Source organism: Scyliorhinus torazame, chromosome 3 (assembly GCF_047496885.1).
Source record: "Scyliorhinus torazame isolate Kashiwa2021f chromosome 3, sScyTor2.1, whole genome shotgun sequence".
Classification (NCBI taxonomy): domain Eukaryota; kingdom Metazoa; phylum Chordata; class Chondrichthyes; order Carcharhiniformes; family Scyliorhinidae; genus Scyliorhinus; species Scyliorhinus torazame.
This window is the reverse complement of record NC_092709.1, coordinates 344779550-344806073: the sequence shown is the minus strand read 5'-3', so window position 1 is coordinate 344806073 and position 26524 is coordinate 344779550.

The following is a 26524-nucleotide window of genomic DNA, read 5'->3' as shown; positions in this document are numbered from 1 at the left end:
CCTTTCGCCTGTGGGCCCTGGGTTCAATTCTAGGCCAGGCAACTTGAGGTTTAATTATCTAATGTCATGTAAGTCCAGCGCGGGGCAGACCTATCTCACTGTTCAAATTGTGGGACGATTCCGAGCCAGAAAACAGTAAAATAACATTTGGCAGATTAAATTGGTGCTGTAATCTGTGAATTGTTGAGATCTATGTTGTATTTTTAACCCATGCTATACCTGCCCTCGGAGTGTTTGATGGGACAGTGTAGAGGGAGCTTTACTCTGTATCTAACCCCGTGCTGTACCTGTCCTGGGAGTGTTTGATGGGGACAGTGGAGAGGTAGCTTTACTCTGTATCTAACCCCGTGCTGTACCTGTCCTGGGAGCGTTTGATGGGGACAGTGTAGAGGGAGCTTTACTCTGTATCTAACCCCAAGCTGCACCTGTCCTGGGAATGTTTAATGGGGACAGTGTAGAGGGAGCTTTACTCTGTATCTAACCCTGTGCTGTACCTGTCCTGGGAATGTTTAATGGGGACAGTGTAGAGGGAGCTTTACTCTGTATCTAACCCCGTACTGTACCTGTCCTGGGAGTGTTTGATGGGACAATGCAGAAGGAGCTTTACTCATTGGAACATCTTTAGTCTTCATCAAGCACTTTTAATCTCAAATTGACATGTTTGGTGGAACATATACAGAGAGCTGGAATTAGTGCAGGAATTAAGAGAGTGTTTTCTCAGATGAGGTATTAAACCAATTTTAATCCCTGCACTTATTTCTGAAAGTTCAGAGTTCCTCATTGCTGACTTCATTCTCTATGTGACCGCAAAATATCATTCACCCAGCACAAACTCAGAGATCACGAGCTTATTGCCATTACAATATGTGGGACACACCCTTAAAAACCACAATTCCTACTTTAAATTGCTGGGTATAATTCAGGTATAAGCTGCACCCTCAAGGAGGCAGGTAACGACAACTGTCTGGACTGCTTGGTGCTGCCCTGGGGTTTGGCTGCTGTTTGTGACACGGTGACGCAGAGCGGTGTTTCTCAAATCTGGGACCCACGTTCGCCAACCAGCTGGCCTTCGGGACCCACACTGGCAGACCTTCACGACACATGCCATGTTTGCTTGCCGTTAACGCGCCAGGTGAGTCGGTTTGGTCCTCATGATCTCACTCCAATCAAGTTCAAAGGAGGAGAAGGCAATGTGCATATCAAGTGCAGACTTCAGCCACTTCCTTTGCGCCGTGTTCACCTTTGTGAGAACGGAAAATCCAACCGCGCACATGTAGGTCAATAGTTGTGAAGGGCAATAGCGACAAAATGTTTGTTTTACTCAGCACTGAGACTCTTGGGAGACGTTACTCCAGCATGGTGGCCTCATGGGCTTGTGGTCTGTTTTTACTGGGCTATCAGAGGTCAGCTACATCTGCGTAGTCTTCTCATTTGGAGTCAGCTGTAAGTTCAGAACTGATTCTGGGATCTCAGCGTCAAATATAATTTTTCACCCATCACTACTCTTCCAAGATCTTAAACTTCTTCTCTCATTTGCCAGTACTTCCCTGCATATAACACACATGGGCTTTGCATCCTTATTTGCATTGGCACAGTTGACAAAACCGTATCGCAAGAAATCATCTTTGCACTGCTTTGTTCCCAAGTTAAGTTTCTTCTTTGTAGGCTGTTAACCAGAGGCCCGGGAGCTCTGTACCGAGCTAACGCCAGCAGTACTCTCTCCTGCCATGGACTCTCCTGGGCAGCTCTCTCCGGCAGATTCAGATGTGACAGCCTGACCAGTAAACACACTGCCTATTTGTGTCCCTGGCCATATCTTCCTTGTACAAAAGGTATCCATCTTCGCAGTCCCCTTGCCTTGCTTGCTAGAAAATGGAAGAAGCTCTCCCCTATGATTTGGCACTAAAAACGCATACATACAGGGCATTTGACGTCAAGTGCAGGTGCAGGTCATGTGACCCGCTCACTACTGCCGCTTGTGACTGGAAAACTTCACACAGCCTCATTTCCCCCTTATTTAAAATGGAACAGCGGCTGCCATTCTCAATACAAATGCTGGTGACGGCCATTGGCCGCACCTCCTGTGATTGGGTCCGCTGTGGGAATGCCACGACCAATCACTCCATGGCCCTCCCAACCCTCACCTGCCACCCACCTGCGGGTTGCAACCTGCACTTTGAAAAACCTTGGCTTATGGAATTCTAGAGCGTCACATTTAGGCAGCTGAAGGTGGAGAAGGAAAGAACAGGACTATTCATATCTGAGAAAGGCATGAGACCAGAATTGGTGGAGCAAAAACTATCTCAGAAGCTGTCGGGCTGACGAAAGGAAGAAAGAGGCAGGGGTTCTCGGGCGTGATGTCCGAGGTACTGGGGGTGGGAGTGGTTCCGAGTCCAGAGGTGGCGGTATTTGGGGCGTCAGAAGACCCAGGAATCCAGGGGGCGAAGGAGGCTGATGTTTGGGCCTTTGCCGCCCCGAAATCCCCGAGACGGATTTTGCTCAGGTCGCCACCGGAGCCGCCGAAAGTGGGAGTGTGGGTGAGCGGCCTGGCGGACTTCCTGAGGCTGCAGAAGGTCGCGTTCGCTGCGAAGGGGTCGGCAGAGGGGTTCACCCAAAGGTGGAAGCTGTTTATTGATATCTTTAAGGAGGTTTCAGGAGTCAGCAAGGAGAGGAGGGTTTTTTTTGGGGGGGGGATAAGGGGGTGAAAATGGGAAGGTGGGATGTGAGGAGGGGTTGACGTCAGGGGAGTGGGGGGGGGGGGGGCGGAGAGTGGCTGTTGGTTGTTTATCGAATTGTTTGGCTGTTCCTCCGATTCTGTTTTTTTTAATGAAAATGCCTTTAATGGACTTCCGGAGGCGACCATGGAGTGAGTGGTCACACGTTTGGTGGCTCCCGCTCATGGTGGACTTTTTGGACCTTTTCCCCGGCTAACGGTGGAGCTGATTGTACGGTGCAGGAGAGGTGTAAGAAGACAGTATCCCACCGGTTTATGGATTTGTGGACCAGAAGTGGTCATAAAAGAGGGGAACCATAAGTCGAAAGCTGGTGTGGAGCCTGCAAACACAGGGAAAGATGGCGGAGGGTCAGGGTCTGAGTCTACCAGCCCAGTGGTCAACGGAGCAGTTAGTGACCTTTGTGCACATGGAGTTTGCCCAGCAGAGGAAGGAGGACGTGGACAGGGTGGTGGATCCTATAAAGGCGGGGATCGACCGCATGGAGACAAGGTTGGAGGCCCAGGGATTCGGAAGGTGGAGGAGGTGGTAGGGGACCACGAGGAGTGGCTCGCCTCGATGGCTGCAGAGATGGGGTTGAGGAGAGATCATCAGGAGAGGCTGCGGGATAAAGTGGAAGGCCTGGAGAATAGGTCGCGCAGGCAGAATTTGAGGATCGTGGGCCTGCCGGAGGGCAGTGTTGGAGCGGACGCCGGTGCATATGTGGCACGAATGTGGTTCGAGAAGCTGCTGGATGAACGAGCGTTTTTTCAGCCCTTGGAGGTGGACCGGGCACACAGCGCGCTTATGAGTAGGCCGCAGAGAGACAAGCCACCGAGACCGAAGGTGGTACAAATGCACCGGTTCCTGGATAAGGAATAGATTCTGAGGTGCGCCAGGCAAACAAGGCGCTGTATATGTGAAGGCAGCGAGCTGTGTATCTACTAGGACCTCGGATTGTAAAGTTTGCACAGAAACGATGGTCGAGCGGGGGTGGGGGGGGAAATCAGTGGGGGGGGGGGGCATTATTATGCTTGGTGTGCCAGGGGCAGGGGCTACCAGGCTAGCTAGGCGGGCTAGCTCATGGAAGCGCAGTGGGGGACGAGCAGGTGGGAAGTGTGTTGATGGGGGTTGGGAAGCTATTTTGTTATGGGGTGGGGGGGGAGGGAGGGGGAGAGGAGTAGAAATCAGCTGACAGGGGAGGGACTGACAAAAGGCGACAGGGTGAGGATCGATGACGGTGGGCGCCCGATGGCGGGCCTGAAGAAGTGCGGGACGCGGGCTGGGGTCTGGTCTATGAAGGGCTATGGTTGATCGGCAGGGCAGGGTGGGGGAGGCGGTGGCAAGGTGCCCCCGACCAGGCTGATCACATGGAACGTGAGAGGTTGAATGGGCCGATCAATGCTATTCAACGGTAATTGGTCCACTCAACGAGAACTCACGGGCTTCTCGCTGCAAATAACGCCTCGCCAGCTGATTCTCCGGCACCGCGCTCGCTCAGCCAACCCCAGCCAACTCGCAACAATGGCGGCCAGGAGACCAGCCCCAAGATTCAGGGATGCTGACCTGGAGAGACGCGTAGACGTGGTGGAGGCCAGGAGGGATGTCGTGTTCCCCCGGGGGGTCCCGGAGGGTGAGCCACAAGGCAGCCAGTGCTGCCTGGGGTGAGGTGGTGCAGCAGTCAGCTCGGGGAGTGTGAGCGGGAGGACTGGGGTCCAGTGCAGGAGGAAGGTCAATGACCTACACCGGGCAGCACGAGTGAGTAGACACCAGCGCCCCCCCCCCCCCCCACCAAGGGAGCACCCACCCCCCAACTTCCCAGGCAACCCCCAGCCCTTTCTCCCCTCCCCCTCAAACTCCCAAGCCCACCTTCACACCCCCTCTCCCACTGCTGAACCATGCGTGTGGCTAGTGATGCCCTCTCTGTATCTCCTCAGGGAAAGCTCCCCCACAATCGCTGGGAGAGGGCCCAGACTGGCGGTGGGGTGCCTGTCAGAAGAATCCTCACATCCTTCGATGAACAGGCCCTGGTGTGGCCGAGGACAGAGCGGTCACCCACACGGAGGCTGGCGGACGTCGCAGAGGTGCGGAACCACTGGGCCCCACTAGAGGACCTGTCAAGCGTGAGTACTGATTGCCTTACTGACTGACCCATCCCACCCACTGACCACATGTCCATTCTCCCGCAGGTCCTCCAGCCAACAGAGGCTGCCCATCCCGGCCGGCTGCCTTTCCTGAGTCCGAGGAGAACACCTCGGAGGAGAGCTCCGAGGATGCCACCGTGGTCGTGGTACAGCTGCCATCCCCACCCTCCACCAGCTCAGATACACGCACCTCGATGGGACATGTCAGTGGACAGGCTTCGGGGGCACATTCTGGTGAGCACCACACCGCTGATGATGTACATCAGGAGGAGGCAGGAACCCCCCCCCCCCCCCCGGCGAGGCAGCAGTCGGAGGCCTGCTGGATCCCAGGACCCAGCTGGGTCCCAGCCTGATGCTGGGCCTGTGGAAGTGGGTTACCGTGAGCTGATGGAGACGTTAGGGAGCGGCCGGGACATTCAGAGGGAGATGTCAGTGTCACTGCACAGATCCATAGCCGCTTGGAGGACTCCCAGAGGCTGCGGGTGCAGGAGATGGTGCCGGCAATGAGTGGCACCGAGGCCAACACTGCCAGGGTGGCAACTGCAGAGCATGGCCCTGTCACTGAGGAGCATTGCCGAGGGTGTTGACACGATGGTGCGGACCATGAGGAACCGCCAGGGCTGGCAGCGCCAGAAGATGCAGGGGCAGCTGGGGCTCGAACCAGATGCCCCTTAATCCCAAGGTGATCCCCAGGGCCCTATGGGCACCGAGGCAGAGGAGGGGGCGTTGTGTGCCAAGCCGGACCCGTCCCATGGAGTGATGACAGTGGTCATCAGCTCCCCCCGAGGTCCACCTCTCTGATAAGGTCGCGTCTGACAGTCGGCACACGGGACAAATGTGCCGCTGATCAATGAGCCCCAGAGCCAGGGCACCGAAGGCCGCGGGACGAGGTAAGCAGCTGGCTGCCTCCGCCTCAGATGTGCATCCTGGGGAAACACCTAGACCTAGCAACAGAGCTAGGAGGGCCAGGCACGTCGAGGATCACTGAGGGCACTGAGAGAAAGGGAGGGAGTGGGGGGGGAGGTAAGGAGAGGGGCTATGGGGGTTGGGGGACTGGGCGGGGTGTCGGCACCATTGGGAGTGGGGTATTCTACAGCACATTAAACACCTTTCCGCAAAACCATTATGATGCCTCTGCCCCTTCCTTCTGCAATGCAGGATGACCCCCGGACCCTTTGCCCATCTTCCCAGCGCACCCCCTGCCCCGTCCATGGCATTCCACCCCTGCGGAGGGTCCCCCACCCCTTATCATGCACCGGGGTGGCACGCCCAGCGCCCCTGCGCTCTTTGCCTGTGAGCAAAGATGGCTACTCCCCTCCTCGACTCCCCACAGAAGCCATTCCGCCAGGTTCACCTTTTCGAAGGAGTACTAATCGGCGCCAGCGTGACCACTTGCTGGGGAGGCCGCTGAAGACGGGAGGCTGTTGGATATGGGGTGGCTCTCATTGATTGTATGGGAATGGGGCTTAAGTGGCGATAATTGGTTTCCCCTGGCGCGCATCTCGTTTTTGGCCTCTCCCACTTTTCGCCAGCCTCGTTACGTTTGAGCAAGAGCGCAACAAGGCTGGAGAATCATTCCCTCAGTCACCTTTATGTGCCCGCGAGAGGTTCTCACCGATTTAGACCACAATTATCACTGGGGAGCTGTACTCAGGGATCAGCTGCCATTTTGAAATGGTGCCCCGATCTCTCAGTAAGCTTGTGGGTCCATTACACCCTCACCCATGGGCAATGTCGCCCCCCCCCCACACACATAGGCACTACGCCACACCTTCCAAGTGAGGACATCCCACTATGGGGTCCCTGGGGGCCTCCCCCTTTTCAGGCCCCCCCCCCTAGCCCCTCCTAGCCCCCATTACTTGCGCCCCCCCCCACCCCCCCCCCGGGTGCCATTGCACCTGGTCCATGTTTGTGTGGAGCAATACTGAACGATGCCCGACTGCGGCCTTCCTGGGGGTGGGAGTTTCTGATCCCGGGCTTGGGCAGATCCCATGAGGCATTGTGGGTATCGGAAGCCCTCAGGAGGCTTCACCCTGGACCTACCGGCTACGTTGTGCTCCTATTGCGGTGCGACGTGGCCAGCCTCACTGGGCCGAGTGCCAGGAGACACAAGGCAATTCCCGCTCGCTGCCACACTTGGACATTTTTCCAAAGAATTGAGCCGTAAGTGTCATTCGATAGCGATGGAGAACTTGCTGGCAAAGCCAGTGGGAAGTTACCCGCAAAACCCACCACATAGAAACCTTTCCGTTTAATCGTGCTCTTAGAATCCTAAGGCGATTAACTCACCTCTTGACTCCCCAAAGCCTGTCCACCATCTACAAGGCCCGAGTCAGGAGTGTGATGGAATACTCCCCATTTGTCTGGGTGAGTGCAGCTCCAACAACACTCAAGAAGCTCAACACCATCCAGGACAAAGCAAGGCGCCCTACCCCTTTGATAAACATTCAATCCTTCCAGCACCAGCGAACAGTGGCAGCCGTGTGTACCATCTACAAGATGCACTGCAGTAACTCACCAAGGTTCCTCAGACAGCACCTTCCAAACCCACGACCACCACCATCGGGAAGGACAAGAGCAGCAGATACCTAGGAATCCCACCCCCTGGAGGTTCCCCTCCAAGTCACTCACTATCCCGACTTGGAAATATATCCTTCACTGTCGTTGGGTCAAAATCCTGGAACTCCCTCCCTAACAGCACTGTGGGTGTACCTACACCTCAGGGACTGGAGCGGTTCAAGAAGGCAGCTCACCACCGCCTTCTGAAGGGCAACTGGGGATGGGGAATAAATGCTGGCCTGACCAGTGACACCCACATCTCAGAAATAGATTTTTAAAAAGAATCATTTCCATGCATCTGAAAAGGCAGGTTCCCGGCTCACCATCTCAACAGTGCAGCACTCCCACAGGGCTGCACGGGAGGGTCAGACGGGATTGCAGTGCTGTTATAACCTGCCTACTTACGATTGGCTGGGGACTAATGACTATCCCACAATCCTATGGGAGTATGAACTTCCCCAATGAGGGGGGCGGAGAAACTCCTAGTATAAATAAGCTGGCCAGTTCAGGAACCAGCAGGAAGGAGAAGGTAGCAAGGGAAGTTACTGCGACTGTTATGTATATATTGTTATAGTAAATAAACGTTATTACTTTGTATCCTTAAAACTCGTGCTGGATTCTTCGTGGACCTTACAAAACTGGTGACGAAGGTAAAAGTGAATAGCTGTCTACACTGCTGAAGCCACCTCCCTGGATTTTTGTTGGATACAGGTTGGAAGTTGTTTTCTATTATACCATGCCTCTGTACGGACGTTTGGATGTTTTTGATACTGCGCTGGAAAGCTGGAACCAGTACGCACAACGGATGCGTTATTATTTCCGGGCAAACAATATCACTGAAAACGAGCGCCAGGTGGTCATATTGCTCACCACCTGCGGGCCGCATACGTTTGGGGTGATTAGGAGCCTTACGTACCCAGCTGCGCCGGACACCAAAACGTTTGACGAACTTGTGAATATAGTGGGGCAACACTTTAACCCAACCCCGTCCACGATAGTCCAGCGTTACCGGTTTAATACCGCTGAGAGGACCCCTGGAGAATCCCTTGCCGATTTTTTATCCAGGGTACACGGGATTGCGGAATACTGTGACTATGGTGAGACCTTGTCAGAAATGTTACGCGACCGTTTGGTTTGCGGTATTAACAATGCAGCAACCCAGAGAAAGTTGTTAGCGGAGCCAACATTGACTTTTCAACAGGCAATACAAATAGTCTTGTCCCGAGAGAGCGCAGAGCGAGGAGTACAGGAGCTACAGGGAATGGAAGTGCATGCCTTGGGGCGCAACCCTTTCCGCCCAAGAAACGTCCCCCCGCACTCCTGCGGTACCTTGGGCGAGGCAACGACCGGACCGACGCCAGTGGCCATCGGACATTCCTCCCCGAAGGGAGCCTTCTCCAGAGCCAATGGATGAGGAGCCATGTCCGTGTCAGACTTGTAGGCGCCGACCCCGTCGCGGACGGCGGTCCTGGGGACGCCAGAGGCGCCGTCGTTCCGACCAAAACTGGGACCAGCCCACGGGCCGTAACTGGGACCAGCCCAGGGGCCGTAACTGGGACCAGCCCAGAGGCCGTACCTTCCATGTGGATGAACCTGCGGCGACCACTCCTGAGGACGTGGAGACGGAGGACGACTGCCTGCAGCAGCATTGTGTGGCAGCTCCCCGTGTGGCCCCCATTAAGGTGACAGTACGGGTCAATGGCCACCCGCTGGAGATGGAGTTGGATACTGGCGCAGCGGTCTCCGTGATCGCCCAGAGGACATTCGACCGCATCAAGCAGGATATACAGACCCTTACTTTAACTGACTCACAGGCCAGGTTGACCACCTACACGGGGGAACCACTGGACATTGCAGGAACTACAATGACCCCTGTTGTCTATGGACGCCAGGAGGGGCGTTTCCCACTTATCGTAGTGCGTGGCCATGGGCCCAGCCTGTTGGGTCGGGACTGGTTGCGCCATTTGCGGTTACAATGGCAGCACATCCTCCAAACAGTTTCTGGAGGGTTGACTGAGGTGCTAGGACGATACCCAGAGGTATTCCAGCCTGGTTTGGGGAAAATAAAAGGGGCCGTAGCCCGTATCCAAGTTGAACCAGGAGCCACGCCGCACTATTTCTGGGCGCGCCCAGTGCCTTACGCTTTGCTCGAGAAGGTAGAAGGGGAGCTCACTCGTTTGGAGAGTTTGGGTATTATCAGGCCCGTCCGTTTTGCTGACTGGGCAGCACCAATTGTACAAGTAATGAAGCCAGATGCCACAGTTCGCTTGTGTGGCGACTATAAACTTACAGTGAATACAGTTTCCCGACTCGACCGATACCCAATGCCTCGCATAGAGGATCTCTATGCGAAACTTGCAGGTGGACTCTCATTCACAAAATTAGATATGAGTCACGCCTACCTGCAGTTGGAGCTGGACCCTGCCTCCCAACCATATGTAACAATTAACACACACCGGGGCCTGTATGAATATACACGGTTGCCCTTTGGAGTATCCGCTGCCTGCGCAATTTTTCAACGTGTTATGGAGGGCATTTTGAGAGGTTTACCACGTGTGGCTGTCTACCTAGATGACGTGTTGATTACAGGGACGTCGGAGCAAGAGCATTTGGAAAATCTGGAGGCTGTCCTTAGACGCCTTTCGGAGGCTGGAGTCCGTTTACGTCACACAAAGTGCGTATTTCAGGCAAAAGAAGTAGTCTACCTAGGTTATCGGGTGGACCGCGAGGGTCTGCACCCCGTCGCAGAGAAGGTGCGTGCAATTCAACGTGCCCCCACCCCGACTGACACTTCGCATCTTCGTTCTTTTCTCGGTCTCGTAAACTATTACGGGAAGTTCCTCCCCAATCTGGCAACTACGCTGGCCCCCTTGCACCTGCTGCTAAAGAAAAATCACACCTGGGTTTGGGGTCAGCCGCAAGAAACTGCTTTCCGGCGGGTAAAGCAACAATTGTCGTCGTCAGGGTTACTAACCCACTATGATCCGGGAAAGCCTTTGCTCGTCACATGTGATGCATCCCCGTATGGTATTGGGGCCGTCCTGTCCCACAAGATGGAGAACGGGGCCGAGCGACCGATAGCTTTCGCCTCCCGCACATTGACTGCAGCGGAGAAAAAGTACGCGCAGATCGAGAAGGAGGGCCTGGCAGTGGTTTTCGCGGTGAAACGCTTCCACCAGTATGTGTACGGCAGCCATTTCACTATCGTGACTGATCATAAGCCCCTGCTGGGACTCTTCAGAGAGGATAAGCCAATACCGCCCATTGCTTCTGCACGGATCCAGCGCTGGGCTTTGTTGCTTGCTGCATATGAGTATTCTCTGGAGCACAAACCAGGTACGCAGATAGCAAATGCCGACGCACTGAGCCGATTGCCTTTATCGACCGGCCCCATGTCGACCCCCACGACCGGTGAGGTGGTTGCAACCCTAAATTTTATGGACACCTTGCCTGTCACGGCATCACAGATCCGTGAGTGGACCCAGACGGAGCCAGTCTTGTCAAAGGTTCGGCACATAGTCCTGTATGGTGGGCAGCATAGACAGCTCCCAGGCGAGTTGCGGGCATTTTCCTCCAAGCTGTCAGAGTTTAGCGTGGAAGACGGCATCCTCTTGTGGGGGACACGTGTGATTGTCCCGGAAAAAGGCCAGGAGCTGATATTATCAGACTTGCACAATGGGCATCCGGGCATGACCAAGATGAAAATGTTGGCCCGGAGTTATGTCTGGTGGCCAGGCCTCGACACCGACATTGAGAAGGTGGCCCAAAACTGCTCCATTTGCCAGGAGCATCAGAAGCTTCCGCCGGCCGCGCACCTACATCACTGGGAATGGCCAGGGCGGCCTTGGGCACGCTTACATGCAGATTTCGCAGGCCCTTTTCAGGGATCCATGTTCCTTCTACTAATTGACGCCCAGTCCAAATGGCTGGAGGTGCATAAGATGCAGGGGACAACGTCCTGCGCAACAATTGAAAAGATGCGTTTATCATTTAGTACGCATGGCCTCCCCGAGGTGCTGGTCACGGATAATGGCACTCCATTCACAAGTGAGGAGTTTGCTAGGTTTACAAAGATGAACGGCATCCGCCATATCCGTACTGCCCCTTACCACCCGGCTTCAAATGGGTTGGCAGAGCGTGCAGTGCAAACATTCAAAAGAGGCCTAAAGAAGCAGTCTTCCGGATCAATGGACACGAGACTGGCTCGCTTTTTGTTTACGTACAGGACCACCCCCCATGCAGTGACTGGGGTAGCTCCCGCAGAACTCCTAATGGACCAAAGACTTCGCACCCGCCTTAGTATGGTCTTCCCGGACATTGGCACAAATGTGCGCCGCACACAAGAACGGCAGGGACAGGCATTGTCTCGGCATCGTCCGATTCGGCAGTTTGGGCCCAGTGACCCAGTATTCGTGCGGAATTTTGCTGGTGGTGCCCAATGGGTTCCTGGTGCAATCTTTCGCCAAACGGGCCCTATATCTCACCAAGTGCAAGCCCAGGGTCGTCTCCAGCGAAAACATGTAGACCACGTCCGGTCCAGAAGATCATCCCCTCAAAAGATTCCCCGCCCCCGGAGCTCATTTCAACAGCCGCAAAGACCAGAGACAAGGGAAGGTAGTCCTCACACTCTTCCACTGGTGCCTCACTCGAAGCCTGCGCAGGTCGTTACGGGACCGAATGGAGATAGAGACGCTGACATGACGGAGGCAGCAAACTCTGACTCCGAGATGGAGACACAGGATGCATCAGAGGGGGAATCCTCGGGTCCACAGGCCGTGGATGTACAACCGCGCCATTCATCACGGAAGCGCCGGTCTCCGTCTCGTTACACGCCGCCTGATCCAGCGCCGCGTGCAAATGGCGTCCGGCCTGCAGCCAAACGAGTTTGACGCCTTCCTTCGCCAGGGTCTTCGGTGGATTCCTTGGACTTTGGGGGGGAGGGATGTTATAACCTGCCTACTTACAATTGGCTGGGGACTAATGACTATCCTACAATCCTATGGGAGTATGAACTTCCCCAATGAGGGGGGCGGAGAAACTCCTAGTATAAATAAGCTGGCCAGTTCAGGAACCAGCAGGAAGGAGAAGGTAGCAAGGGAAGTTACTGCTACTGTTATGTATATATTGTTATAGTAAATAAACGTTATTACTTTGTATCCTTAAAACTCGTGCTGGATTCTTCATGGCCCTTACAAAAAGTGCACAAGCCCTGGAGTGGCACTTGAACCCACAACCTTGCGACACAGAGTAAAGTATAGTTCCCACTGAGGAGGTGTCAGAGATGGGAAGGGAGGAGACCATGAGGGATTAGAAAAAGAGCAACATTGAGGGCATTGCTGATCCAGGAGCCATTGTATCTCAGGGAACACCAGGGCGAGGGGCAGCAGGACTTGGCAGGATTCGGGACAAGGGCAGTAGATTTCTGATGTGCCGGAAGCCCATCCCACTGTCCGGGATCTTGCTGTGTGCAAATTGGCAACTACATTTCCCCACACAGCCATAATGACGACACTTCAAATGGTACATCACTGGCTGAGCGAGAAGGAAAGATTTGAAAGACATGTTATTTATTGCTACTGCTTAAAGTCTTTCAAATAAGGTAAAAGGAGAGATTTCAGGGTTATTCTGAAATACCCCTTGTTACCCCTGATACGTTCAATCATCAGTCATGAATCCATTCGACGCTTTGAGAAGGATCCCACCCAAAGCTTCAATGCTCCACCTGGTGGCATGGTTGGGTACTATGAACAAGGAGGTTGGAGCACCTGGCTGGCCTCGAAGTTTAATGAAGTGTTAGAGTGGGACTCATCAAGTTTATATAATATAATGATCTTTGTTTTCACAAGTAGGCTTACATTAACACTGCAATGAAGTTACTGTGAAAAGCCCCTAGTCGCCATATTCCGGCGCCTGTTCCGGTACACAGAGGGAGAGTTCAGAATGTCCAATTCATCGCACAAGCACGTCTTTCGTGATTTGTGGGAGGACACCGGAGCACCCGGAGGAAACCCACGCAGACACGGGGAGAACGTGCAGACACCCCCCAGACAGGGACCCAAGCTGGGAATTGAACCTGGCACAGTGGTGCTGTGAAGCAACTGTGCTAACCACTGTGCTACCGTCCTGCCAACATGAAGGTATTTAAATTTGAATAAGCAGAGGTTAGGGTATTAAGGATATTTAAAGAATATCATTGCAATACATCTTGATTATTTATAGGATAATTGCCTGTTTCAAAACAATTAGCTCATGCAAAAAGAAACAAAATGTTCCGAGGAATGTCAGGCAAAGTTCTCATCACTGTGAGACTCTCCCAGTGTCAGTGAATCTTCACCGCCTCCTCCTCACTGTGAGACCCTCCCAGTGTCAGTGAATCTTCACCTCCACCTCCTCACTGAGACTCTCCCAGTGTCAGTGATTCTTCACCCCCTCCTCCTCACTGAGACTCTCTACCAGTGTCAGTGAATCTTCACCCCCCCCCGTCCTCACTGAGACACTCTCCCAGTGTCAGTGAATCTTCATCCCCTCCTCCTCACTGAGACTCTCTACCAGTGTCAGAGAATCTTCACCTCCTCCTCCTCACTGAGACTCTCTCCCAGTGTGAGTGAATCTTCACCCCCCCCTCCTCACTGAGACACTCTCCCAGTGTCAGTGAATCTTCATCCCCTCCTCCTCACTGTGAGAATCTCCCAGTTTCAGTGAATCGTCAACCCCTCCTCCTCACTGTGATACCCTCCCAGTGTCAGTGAATCTTCACCTCCTCCTCCTCACTGAGACTCTCTCCCAGTGTCAGTGAATCTTCACCGCCTCCCCCTCACGGTGAGACCATCCCAGTGTCAGTGAATCTTCACCCCCTCCTCCTCACTGTGAGACCCTCCCAGTGTCAGTGAATCTTCACCTCCTCCTCCTCACTGAGGCTCTCCCAGTGTCAGTGAATCTTCACCCCCCTCCTCCTCACTGAGACTCTCTACCAGTGTCAGTGAATCTTCACCCCCTCCTCCTCACTGAGACTCTCTCCCAGTGTCAGTGAATCCTCACCCCCCCCCCACCTCACTGAGACTCTCTCCCAGTGTCAGTGAATATTCATCCCCTCCTCCTCACTGTGAGAATCTCCCAGTTTCAGTAAATCTTCACCCCCTCCTCCTCAGTGAGACTCTCTCCCAGTATCAGTGAATCTTCACCCCCTCCTCCTCACTGAGACTCTCTCCCAGTGTCAGTGAATCTTCACTCCTTCCTCCTCCTCACTGAGACTCTCTCCCAGTGTCAGTGAATCTTCACCTCCTCCTCCTCACTGAGACACTCTCCCAGTGTCAGTGAATCTTCACCCCCTCCTCCTCACTGAGAGACTCTCTCCCAGTGTCAGTGAAACTTCACCCCCTCCTCCTCACTGAGACACTCCCAGTGTCAGTGAATCTTCACCCCCTCCTCCTCAGTGAGACTCTCTCCCAGTGTCAGTGAATCTTCACCACCTCCTCCTCACTAAGATTCTCTCCCAGTGTCAGCGAATCTTCACCCCCTCCTCCACACTGAGACTCTCCCAGTGTCAGTGAATCTTCACCCCCTCCTCTTCACTGAAACTCTCTCCCAGTGTCAGTGAATCTTCACCCCATCCTCCTCACTGTGAGACTCTCCCAGTGTCAGTGAATCTTCACCCACTCCACCTCACTGTGAGACTCTCTCCAGTGTCAGTGAATATTCAACCCCTCCTCCTCACTGAGACTCTCCCAGTGTCAGTGAATCTCCACCCCCTCCTCCTCACTGAGACTCTCGCAGTGTCAGTGAATCTCCACCCATTCCTCCTCACTGAGACTATCGCAGTACCAGTGAATCTTCTCCCCCCTCCTCACTGTGAGACACTCCCAGTGACTCTTCACCCCCTCCTCTACACTGAGACTCTCCCAGTGTCAATGACTCTTCACCCCCTCCTCCTCACTGAGGCTCTCTCCCAATGTCAGTGAATCTTCACCCCCTCATCCTCTCTGAGACTCTCTCCCAGTGTCAGTGAATCTTCACCCCCTCCTCCACACTGACACTCTCCCAGTGTCAGTAAATCTTCACCCCCTCCTCCTCACTGAGACACTCTCCCAGTGTCGGTGAATCTTCACCCCCTCCTCCTCACTGTCAGATTCTCCCAGTGTCAGTGAATCTTCACCCCCTCCTCCACACTGAGACTCTCCCAGTGTCAGTAAATCTTCACCCCCTCCTCCTCAGTGAGACTCTCTCCCAGTGTCAGTGAATCTTCACCACCTCCTCCTCAGTGAGAATCTCTCCCAGTGTCAGTGAATCTTCACCACCTCCTCCTCACTGAGACTCTCCCAGTGTCAGTGAATCTTCACCCCCCTCCTCCTCACTGAGACTCTCTACCAGTGTCAGTGAATCTTCACCCCCTCCTCCTCACTGAGACTCTCTCCCAGTGTCAGTGAATCTTCACCGCCTCCTCCTCACTGTGAGACCCTCCCAGTGTCAGTGAATCTTCACCTCCACCTCCTCACTGAGACTCTCCCAGTGTCAGTGATTCTTCACCCCCTCCTCCTCACTGAGACTCTCTACCAGTGTCAGTGAATCTTCACCCCCCCCCCCCCGTCCTCACTGAGACAATCTCCCAGTGTCAGTGAATCTTCATCCCCTCCTCCTCACTGAGACTCTCTACCAGTGTCAGAGAATCTTCACCTCCTCCTCCTCACTGAGACTCTCTCCCAGTGTGAGTGAATCTTCACCCCCCCCCTCCTCACTGAGACACTCTCCCAGTGTCAGTGAATCTTCATCCCCTCCTCCTCACTGTGAGAATCTCCCAGTTTCAGTGAATCGTCAACCCCTCCTCCTCACTGTGATACCCTCCCAGTGTCAGTGAATCTTCACCTCCTCCTCCTCACTGAGACTCTCTCCCAGTGTCAGTGAATCTTCACCGCCTCCCCCTCACGGTGAGACCATCCCAGTGTCAGTGAATCTTCACCCCCTCCTCCTCACTGTGAGACCCTCCCAGTGTCAGTGAATCTTCACCTCCTCCTCCTCACTGAGACGCTCCCAGTGTCAGTGAATCTTCACCCCCCTCCTCCTCACTGAGACTCTCTACCAGTGTCAGTGAATCTTCACCCCCTCCTCCTCACTGTGAGACCCTCCCAGTGTCAGTGAATCTTCACCTCCTCCTCCTCACTGAGACTCTCCCAGTGTCAGTGAATCTTCACCCCCCTCCTCCTCACTGAGACTCTCTACCAGTGTCAGTGAATCTTCACCCCCTCCTCCTCACTGAGACTCTCTCCCAGTGTCAGTGAATCCTCACCCCCCCCCCCCCACCTCACTGAGACTCTCTCCCAGTGTCAGTGAATATTCATCCCCTCCTCCTCAGTGAGACTCTCTCCCAGTGTCAGTGAATCTTCACCCCCTCCTCCTCACTGAGAGACTCTCTCCCAGTGTCAGTGAAACTTCACCCCCTCCTCCTCACTGAGACACTCCCAGTGTCAGTGAATCTTCACCCTCTCCTCCTCAGTGAGACTCTCTCCCAGTGTCAGTGAATCTTCACCACCTCCTCCTCACTAAGATTCTCTCCCAGTGTCAGCGAATCTTCACCCCCTCCTCCACACTGAGACTCTCCCACTGTCAGTGAATCTTCACCCCCTCCTCTTCACTGAAACTCTCTCCCAGTGTCAGTGAATCTTCACCCCATCCTCCTCACTGTGAGACTCTCCCAGTGTCAGTGAATCTTCACCCACTCCACCTCACTGTGAGACTCTCTCCAGTGTCAGTGAATATTCAACCCTTCCTCCTCACTGAGACTCTCCCAGTGTCAGTGAATCTCCACCCCCTCCTCCTCACTGAGACTCTCGCAGTGTCAGTGAATCTCCACCCATTCCTCCTCACTGAGACTATCGCAGTACCAGTGAATCTTCTCCCCCCTCCTCACTGTGAGACACTCCCAGTGACTCTTCACCCCCTCCTCTACACTGAGACTCTCCCAGTGTCAATGACTCTTCACCCCCTCCTCCTCACTGAGACTCTCTCCCAATGTCAGTGAATCTTCACCCCCTCATCCTCTCTGAGACTCTCTCCCAGTGTCAGTGAATCTTCACCCCCTCCTCCACACTGACACTCTCCCAGTGTCAGTAAATCTTCACCCCCTCCTCCTCACTGAGACACTCTCCCAGTGTCGGTGAATCTTCACCCCCTCGTCCTCACTGTCAGACTCTCCCAGTGTCAGTGAATCTTCACCCCCTCCTCCACACTGAGACTCTCCCAGTGTCAGTAAATCTTCACCCCCTCCTCCTCAGTGAGACTCTCTCCCAGTGTCAGTCAATCTTCACCACCTCCTCCTCACTAAGATTCTCTCCCAGTGTCAGCGAATCTTCACCCCTCCTCCACACTGAGACTCTCCCAGTGTCAGTGAATCTTCACCCCCTCCTCTTCACTGAAACTCTCTCCCAGTGTCAGTGAATCTTCACCCCCTCCTCACTGAGACTCTCCCTGTGTCCGTGAATCTTCACCCCTTCTTCCTCACCATGAGACGCTCCCAGTGACAGTGAATCTTCACCCCCTCCTCCACACTGAGACTCTCCCAATGTCAGTGAATCTTCACCCCCTCCTCCACACTGAGACTCTCCCAATGTCAGTGAATCTTCACCCCCTCCTCCTCACTGAGACTCTCTCCCAGTGTCAGTGAATCTTCACCCCCCCCTCCTCAGTGAGGCTCTCTCCCAGTGTCAGTGAATCTTCACCTCCTCCTTCTCACTAAGATTCTCTCCCAGTGTCAGTGAATCTTCACCCCCTCCTCCAAACTGAGACTCTCCCAGTGTCAGTGAACCTTCACCCCATCGTCCTCACTGTGAGACTCTCCCAGTGTCAGTGAATCTTCACCCCCTCCTCACTGAGACTCTCCCTGTGTCCGTGAATCTTCACCCCCTCTTCCTCACTGTGAGACGCTCCCAGTGACAGTGAATCTTCACCCCCTCCTCCACACTGATACTCTCCCAATGTCAGTGAATCTTCACCTCCTCCTCCTCACTGAGACTCTCTCCCAGTGTCAGTGAATCTTCACCCCCTCCTCCTCACTGAGACCCTCTCCCAGTGTCAGTGAATCTTCACCGCCTCCTCCTCACTGAGGCTCTCTCCCATTGTCAGTGAATATTCATGGCCTCCTCCTCACTGTGAGACCCTCCCAGTGTCAGTGAATCTTCACCCCCTCCTCCTCATTGAGACTCTCCCAGTGTCAGTGAATCTTCACCCCCTCCTCACTGAGACTCTCTCCCAGTGTCAGTGAATCTTCACCCCCTCCTCCACACTGAGACTCTCCCAGTGTCAGTAAATCTTCACCCCCTCCTCCTCAGTGAGACTCTCTCCCAGTGTCAGTGAATCTTCACCTCCTCCTTCTCACTGAGCGTCTCCCAGTGTCAGTGAATCTCCACCCCCTGCTCCTCACTAAGATTCTCTCCCAGTGTCAGTGAATCTTCACCCCATCCTCCACACTGAGACTCTCCCAGTGTCAGTGAATCTTCACCCCCTCCTCTTCACTGAAACTCTCTCCCAGTGTCAGTGAATCTTCACCCCATCCTCCTCACTGTGAGACTCTCCCAGTGTCAGTGAATCTTCACCCCCTCCTCACTGAGACTCTCCCTGTGTCCGTGAATCTTCACACCTTCTTCCTCACCGTGAGACGCTCCCAGTGACAGTGAATCTTCACCCCCTCCTCCACACTGAGACTTTCCCAATGTCAGTGAATCTTCACCCCTCCTCCACACTGAGACTCTCCCAATGTCAGTGAATCTTCACCCCCTCCTCCTCACTGAGACTCTCTCCCAGTGTCAGTGAATCTTCACCCCCTCCTCCTCACTGAGACTCTCTCCCAGTGTCAGTGAATCTTCACGCCCTGCTCCTCACTGAGACTCTCTCCCAGTGTCAGTGAATATTCACCCCCTCCTCCTCACTGTGAGACCCTCCCAGTGTCAGTGAATCTTCACCCCCTCCTCCTCAGTGAGGCTCTCTCCCAGTGTCAGTGAATCTTCACCTCCTCCTTTTCACTAAGTTTCTCTCCCAGTGTCAGTGAATCTTCACCCCCTCCTCCAAACTGAGACTCTCCCAGTGTCAGAGAATCTTCACCCCATCCTCCTCACTGTGAGACTCTCCCAGTGTCAGTGAATCTTCACCCCCTGCTCACTGAGTCTCTCCCTGTGTCCGTGAATCTTCACCCCCTCTTCCTCACTGTGAGACGCTCCCAGTGACAGTGAATCTTCACCCCCTCCTCCACACTGAGACTCTCCCAATGTCAGTGAATCTTCACCCCCTCCTCCTCACTGAGACTCTCTCCCAGTGTCAGTGAATCTTCACCCCCTCCTCCTCACTGAGACTCTCTCCCAGTGTCAGTGAATCTTCACCGCCTCCTCCTCACTGAGGCTCTCTCCCAGTGTCAGTGAATATTCATCCCCTCCTCCTCACTGTGAGACCCTCCCAGTGTCAGTTAATCTTCACCCCCTCCTCCTCATTGAGACTCTCCCAGTGTCAGTGAATCTTCACCCCCTCCTCCACACTGAGACTCTCCCAGTGTCAGTAAATCTGCACCCCCTCCTCCTCTGTGGGACTCTCTCCCATTGTCAGTGAATCTTCACCCCCTCCTCCTCACTGAGACTCTCCCAGTGTCAGTAAATCTGCACCCCCTCCTCCTCTGTGAGAATCTCTCCCAGTGTCAGTGAATCTTCACCCCCTCCTCCTCACTGAGACTCTCTCCAAGTGTCAATGAATCTTCACCCCCTCATCCTCTCTGAGACTCTCCCAGTGTCAGTGAATCTTCACTCCCTCCTCCACACTGAGACTCTCCCAGTGTCAGTAAATCTTCACCCCCTCCTCCTCAGTGAGACTCTCTCCCAGTGTCAGTGAATCTTCACTTCCTCCTTCTCACTGAGCGTCTCCCAGTGTCAGTGAATCTCCACCCCCTGCTCCTCACTAAGATTCTCTCCCAGTGTCAGTGAATCTTCACCCCATCCTCCACACTGAGACTCTCCCAGTGTCAGTGAATCTTCACCCCCTCCTCTTCACTGAAACTCTCTCCCAGTGTCAGTGAATCTTCACCCCATCCTCCTCACTGTGAGACTCTCCCAGTGTCAGTGAATCTTCACCCCCTCCTCACTGAGACTCACCCTGTGTCCGTGAATCTTCACCCCCTCTTCCTCACTGTGAGACGCTCCCAGTGACAGTGAATCTTCACCCCCTCCTCCACACTGAGACTCTCCCAATGTCAGTGAAGCTTCACCCCCTCCTCCTCACTGAGACTCTCTCCCAGTGTCAGTGAATCTTCACCCCCTCCTCCTCACTGAGACTCTCTCCCAGTGTCAGTGAATCTTCACCCCCTCCTCCTCATTGAGACTATCCCAGTGTCAGTGAATCTCCACCTCCTCCTCCTCACTGAGACTCTCTCCCAGTGTCAGTGAATCTTCACCCCCTCCTCCACACTGAGACTCTCCCAGTGTCAGTAAATCTTCACCCCCTCCTCCTCAGTGAGACTCTCTCCCAATGTCAGTGAATCTTCACCCCCTCCTCCTCACTGAGACTCTCTCCCAGTGTCAGTGAATCTTCACCTCCTCCTCCTCCTCACTGAGACTCTCTCCCGGTGTCAGTGAATCTTCACCGCCTCCTCCTCACTGTGAGACCCTCCCAGTGTCAGTGAATCTTCACCCCCTCCTCCTCACTGTGAGAACCTCCCAGTGTCAGTGAATCTTCACGTCCTCCTCCTCCTCACAAAGACTCTCCCAGTGTCAGTGAATCTTCAACCCCTCCTCCTCACTGAGACACTCTCCCAGTGTCAGTGAATCTTCACCCCCCCACCACACTGAGACTCTCTCCCAGTGTCAGTGAATATTCATCCCCTCCTCCTCACTGTGAGAATCTCCCAGTTTCAGTGAATCGTCATCCCCTCCTCCACACTGTGAGACCCTCCCAGTGTCAGTGAATCTTCACCTCCTCCTCCTTACTGAGCCTCTCTCCCAGTGTCAGTGAATCTTCACCCCCCCCCTCCTCACTGAGCATCTCTCAGAGTGTCAGTGAATCTTCACCCCTTCCTCCTCCTCACTGAGACTCTCTCCCAGTGTCAGTGAATCTTCACCCCCTCCTCCTCACTGAGACTCTCCCAGTGTTAGTAAATCTGCACCCCCTCCTCCTCTGTGAGACTCTCTCCCAGTGTCAGTGAATCTTCACCCCCTCCTCCTCACTGAGACTCTCTCCAAGTGTCAGTGAATCTTCACCCCCTCATCCTCTCTGAGACTCTCCCAGTGTCAGTGAATCTTCACCCCCTCCTCCACACTGAGACTCTCCCAGTGTCAGTAAATCTTCACCCCCTCCTCCTCAGTGAGACTCTCTCCCAGTGTCAGTGAATCTTCACTTCCTCCTTCTCACTGAGCGTCTCCCAGTGTCAGTGAATCTCCACCCCCTGCTCCTCACTAAGATTCTCTCCCAGTGTCAGTGAATCTTCACCCCATCCTCCACACTGAGACTCTCCCAGTGTCAGTGAATCTTCACCCCCTCCTCTTCACTGAAACTCTCTCCCAGTGTCAGTGAATCTTCACCCCATCCTCCTCACTGTGAGACTCTCCCAGTGTCAGTGAATCTTCACCCCCTCCTCACTGAGACTCACCCTGTGTCCGTGAATCTTCACCCCCTCTTCCTCACTGTGAGACGCTCCCAGTGACAGTGAATCTTCACCCCCTCCTCCACACTGAGACTCTCCCAATGTCAGTGAAGCTTCACCCCCTCCTCCTCACTGAGACTCTCTCCCAGTGTCAGTGAATCTTCACCCCCTCCTCCTCACTGAGACTCTCTCCCAGTGTCAGTGAATCTTCACCCCCTCCTCCTCACTGTGAGAACCTCCCAGTGTCAGTGAATCTACACCCCCTCCTCCTCATTGAGACTATCCCAGTGTCAGTGAATCTTCACCTCCTCCTCCTCACTGAGACTCTCTCCCAGTGTCAGTGAATCTTCACCCCCTCCTCCACACTGAGACTCTCCCAGTGTCAGTAAATCTTCACCCCCTCCTCCTCAGTGAGACTCTCTCCCAATGTCAGTGAATCTTCACCCCCTCCTCCTCACTGAGACTCTCTCCCAGTGTCAGTGAATCTTCACCTCCTCCTCCTCCTCACTGAGACTCTCTCCCAGTGTCAGTGAATCTTCACCGCCTCCTCCTCACTGTGAGACCCTCCCAGTGTCAGTGAATCTTCACCCCCTCCTCCTCACTGTGAGAACCTCCCAGTGTCAGTGAATCTTCACGTCCTCCTCCTCCTCACAAAGACTCTCCCAGTGTCAGTGAATCTTCAACCCCTCCTCCTCACTGAGACACTCTCCCAGTGTCAGTGAATCTTCACCCCCCCACCACACTGAGACTCTCTCCCAGTGTCAGTGAATATTCATCCCCTCCTCCTCACTGTGAGAATCTCCCAGTTTCAGTGAATCGTCATCCCCTCCTCCACACTGTGAGACCCTCCCAGTGTCAGTGAATCTTCACCTCCTCCTCCTTACTGAGCCTCTCTCCCAGTGTCAGTGAATCTTCACCCCCCCCCCTCCTCACTGAGCATCTCTCAGAGTGTCAGTGAATCTTCACCCCTTCCTCCTCCTCACTGAGACTCTCTCCCAGTGTCAGTGAATCTTCACCCCCTCCTCCTCACTGAGACTCTCCCAGTGTTAGTAAATCTGCACCCCCTCCTCCTCTGTGAGACTCTCTCCCAGTGTCAGTGAATCTTCACCCCCTCCTCCTCACTGAGACTCTCTCCAAGTGTCAGTGAATCTTCACCCCCTCATCCTCTCTGAGACTCTCCCAGTGTCAGTGAATCTTCACCCCCTCCTCCACACTGAGACTCTCCCAGTGTCAGTAAATCTTCACCCCCTCCTCCTCAGTGAGACTCTCTCCCAGTGTCAGTGAATCTTCACTTCCTCCTTCTCACTGAGCGTCTCCCAGTGTCAGTGAATCTCCACCCCCTGCTCCTCACTAAGATTCTCTCCCAGTGTCAGTGAATCTTCACCCCATCCTCCACACTGAGACTCTCCCAGTGTCAGTGAATCTTCACCCCCTCCTCTTCACTGAAACTCTCTCCCAGTGTCAGTGAATCTTCACCCCATCCTCCTCACTGTGAGACTCTCCCAGTGTCAGTGAATCTTCACCCCCTCCTCACTGAGACTCACCCTGTGTCCGTGAATCTTCACCCCCTCTTCCTCACTGTGAGACGCTCCCAGTGACAGTGAATCTTCACCCCCTCCTCCACACTGAGACTCTCCCAATGTCAGTGAAGCTTCACCCCCTCCTCCTCACTGAGACTCTCTCCCAGTGTCAGTGAATCTTCACCCCCTCCTCCTCACTGAGACTCTCTCCCAGTGTCAGTGAATCTTCACCCCCTCCTCCTCACTGTGAGAACCTCCCAGTGTCAGTGAATCTACACCCCCTCCTCCTCATTGAGACTATCCCAGTGTCAGTGAATCTCCACCTCCTCCTCCTCACTGAGACTCTCTCCCAGTGTCAGTGAATCTTCTCCCCCTCCTCCACACTGAGACTCTCCCAGTGTCAGTAAATCTTCACCCCCTCCTCCTCAGTGAGACTCTCTCCCAATGTCAGTGAATCTTCACCCCCTCCTCCTCACTGAGACTCTCTCCCAGTGTCAGTGAATCTTCACCTCCTCCTCCTCACTGAGACTCTCTCCCAGTGTCAGTGAATCTTCACCGCCTCCTCCTCACTGTGAGACCCTCCCAGTGTCAGTGAATCTTCACCCCCTCCTCCTCACTGTGAGAACCTCCCAGTGTCAGTGAATCTTCACGTCCTCCTCCTCCTCACAAAGACTCTCCCAGTGTCAGTGAATCTTCAACCCCTCCTCCTCACTGAGACACTCTCCCAGTGTCAGTGAATCTTCACCCCCCCACCACACTGAGACTCTCTCCCACTGTCAGTGAATATTCATCCCCTCCTCCTCACTGTGAGAATCTCCCAGTTTCAGTGAATCGTCATCCCCTCCTCCTCACTGTGAGACCCTCCCAGTGTCAGTGAATCTTCACCTCCTCCTCCTTACTGAGCCTCTCTCCCAGTGTCAGTGAATCTTCACCCCCCCCCCCTCCTCACTGAGCATCTCTCAGAGTGTCAGTGAATCTTCACCCCTTCCTCCTCCTCACTGAGACTCTCTCCAGTGTCAGTAAATCTTCCCTCCTCCTCCTCACTGAGACACTCTCCCAGTGTCAGTGAATCTTCACCCCATCCTCCTCACTGAGAGACTCTCTCCCAGTGTCAGTGAAACTTCACCCCCTCCTCCTCACTGAGACACACCCAGTGTCAGTGAATCTTCACCCCCTCCTCCTCACTGAGATTCTCCCCCAGTGTCAGTGAATCTTCACCCCCTCCTCCTCACTAAGATTCTCTCCCAGTGTCAGCGAATCTTCACCCCCTCCTCCACACTGAGACACTCCCCCAGTGTCAGTGAATCTTCACCCCCTCCTCTTCACTGAAACTCTCTCCCAGTGTCAGTGAATATTCAACCCCTCCTCCTCACTGTGACTCTCCCAGTGTCAGTGAATCTCCACCCCCTCCTCCTCACTGAGACTCTCGCAGTGTCAGTGAATCTCCACCCATTCCTCCTCACTGAGACTATCGCAGTACCAGTGAATCTTCTCCCCCCTCCTCACTGTGAGACACTCCCAGTGACTCTTCACCCCCTCCTCTACACTGAGACTCTCCCAGTGTCAATGACTCTTCACCCCCTCCTCCTCACTGAGACTCTCTCCCAATGTCAGTGAATCTTCACCCCCTCATCCTCTCTGAGACTCTCTCCCAGTGTCGGTGAATCTTCACCCCCCTCGTCCTCACTGTCAGACTCTCCCAGTGTCAGTGAATCTTCACCCCCTCCTCCACACTGAGACTCTCCCAGTGTCAGTAAATCTTCACCCCCTCCTCCTCAGTGAGACTCTCTCCCAGTGTCAGTGAATCTTCACCACCTCCTCCTCACTAAGATTCTCTCCCAATGTCAGCGAATCTTCACCCCTCCTCCACACTGAGACTCTCCCAGTGTCAGTGAATCTTCACCTCCTCCTCTTCACTGAAACTCTCTCCCAGTGTCAGTGAATCTTCACCCCATCCTCCTCACTGTGAGACTCTCCCAGTGTCAGTGAATCTTCACCCCCTCCTCACTGAGAGTCTCCCTGTGTCCGTGAATCTTCACCCCTTCTTCCTCACAGTGAGACGCTCCCAGTGACAGTGAATGTTCACCCCCTCCTCCACACTGAGACTCTCCCAATGTCAGTGAATCTTCACCCCCTCCTCCACACTGAGACTCTCCCAATGTCAGTGAATCTTCACCCCCTCCTCCTCACTGAGACTCTCTCCCAGTGTCAGTGAATCTTCACCCCCTCCTCCTCAGTGAGGCTCTCTCCCAGTGTCAGTGAATCTTCACCTCCTCCTTCTCACTAAGATTCTCTCCCAGTGTCAGTGAATATTCACCCCCTCCTACAAACTGAGACTCTCCCAGTGTCAGTGAATCTTCACCCCATCATCCTCACTGTGAGACTCTCCCACTGTCAGTGAATCTTCACCCCCTCCTCACTGAGACTCTCCCTGTGTCCGTGAATCATCACCCCCTCTTCCTCACTGTGAGACGCTCCCAGTGACAGTGAATCTTCACCCCCTCCTCCACACTGAGACTCTCCCAATGTCAGTGAATCTTCACCTCCTCCTCCTCACTGAGACTCTCTCCCAGTGTCAGTGAATCTTCACCCCCTCCTCCTCACTGAGACCCTCTCCCAGTGTCAGTGAATCTTCACCGCCTCCTCCTCACTGAGGCTCTCTTCCAGTGTCAGTGAATATTCCTCCCCTCCTCCTCACTGTGAGACCCTCCCAGTGTCAGTGAATCTTCACCCCCTCCTCCTCATTGAGACTCTCCCAGTGTCAGTGAATCTTCACCCCCTCCTCCTCACTGAGACTCTCTCCCAGTGTCAGTGAATCTTCACCCCCTCCTCCTCACTGTGAGACTCTCCCAGTGTCAGTCAATCTTCACCCCCTCCTCCACACTGAGACTCTCCCAGTGTCAGTAAATCTGCACCCCCTCCTCCTCTGTGAGACTCTCTCCCAGGGTCAGTGAATCTTCACCCCCTCCTCCTCACTGAGACTCT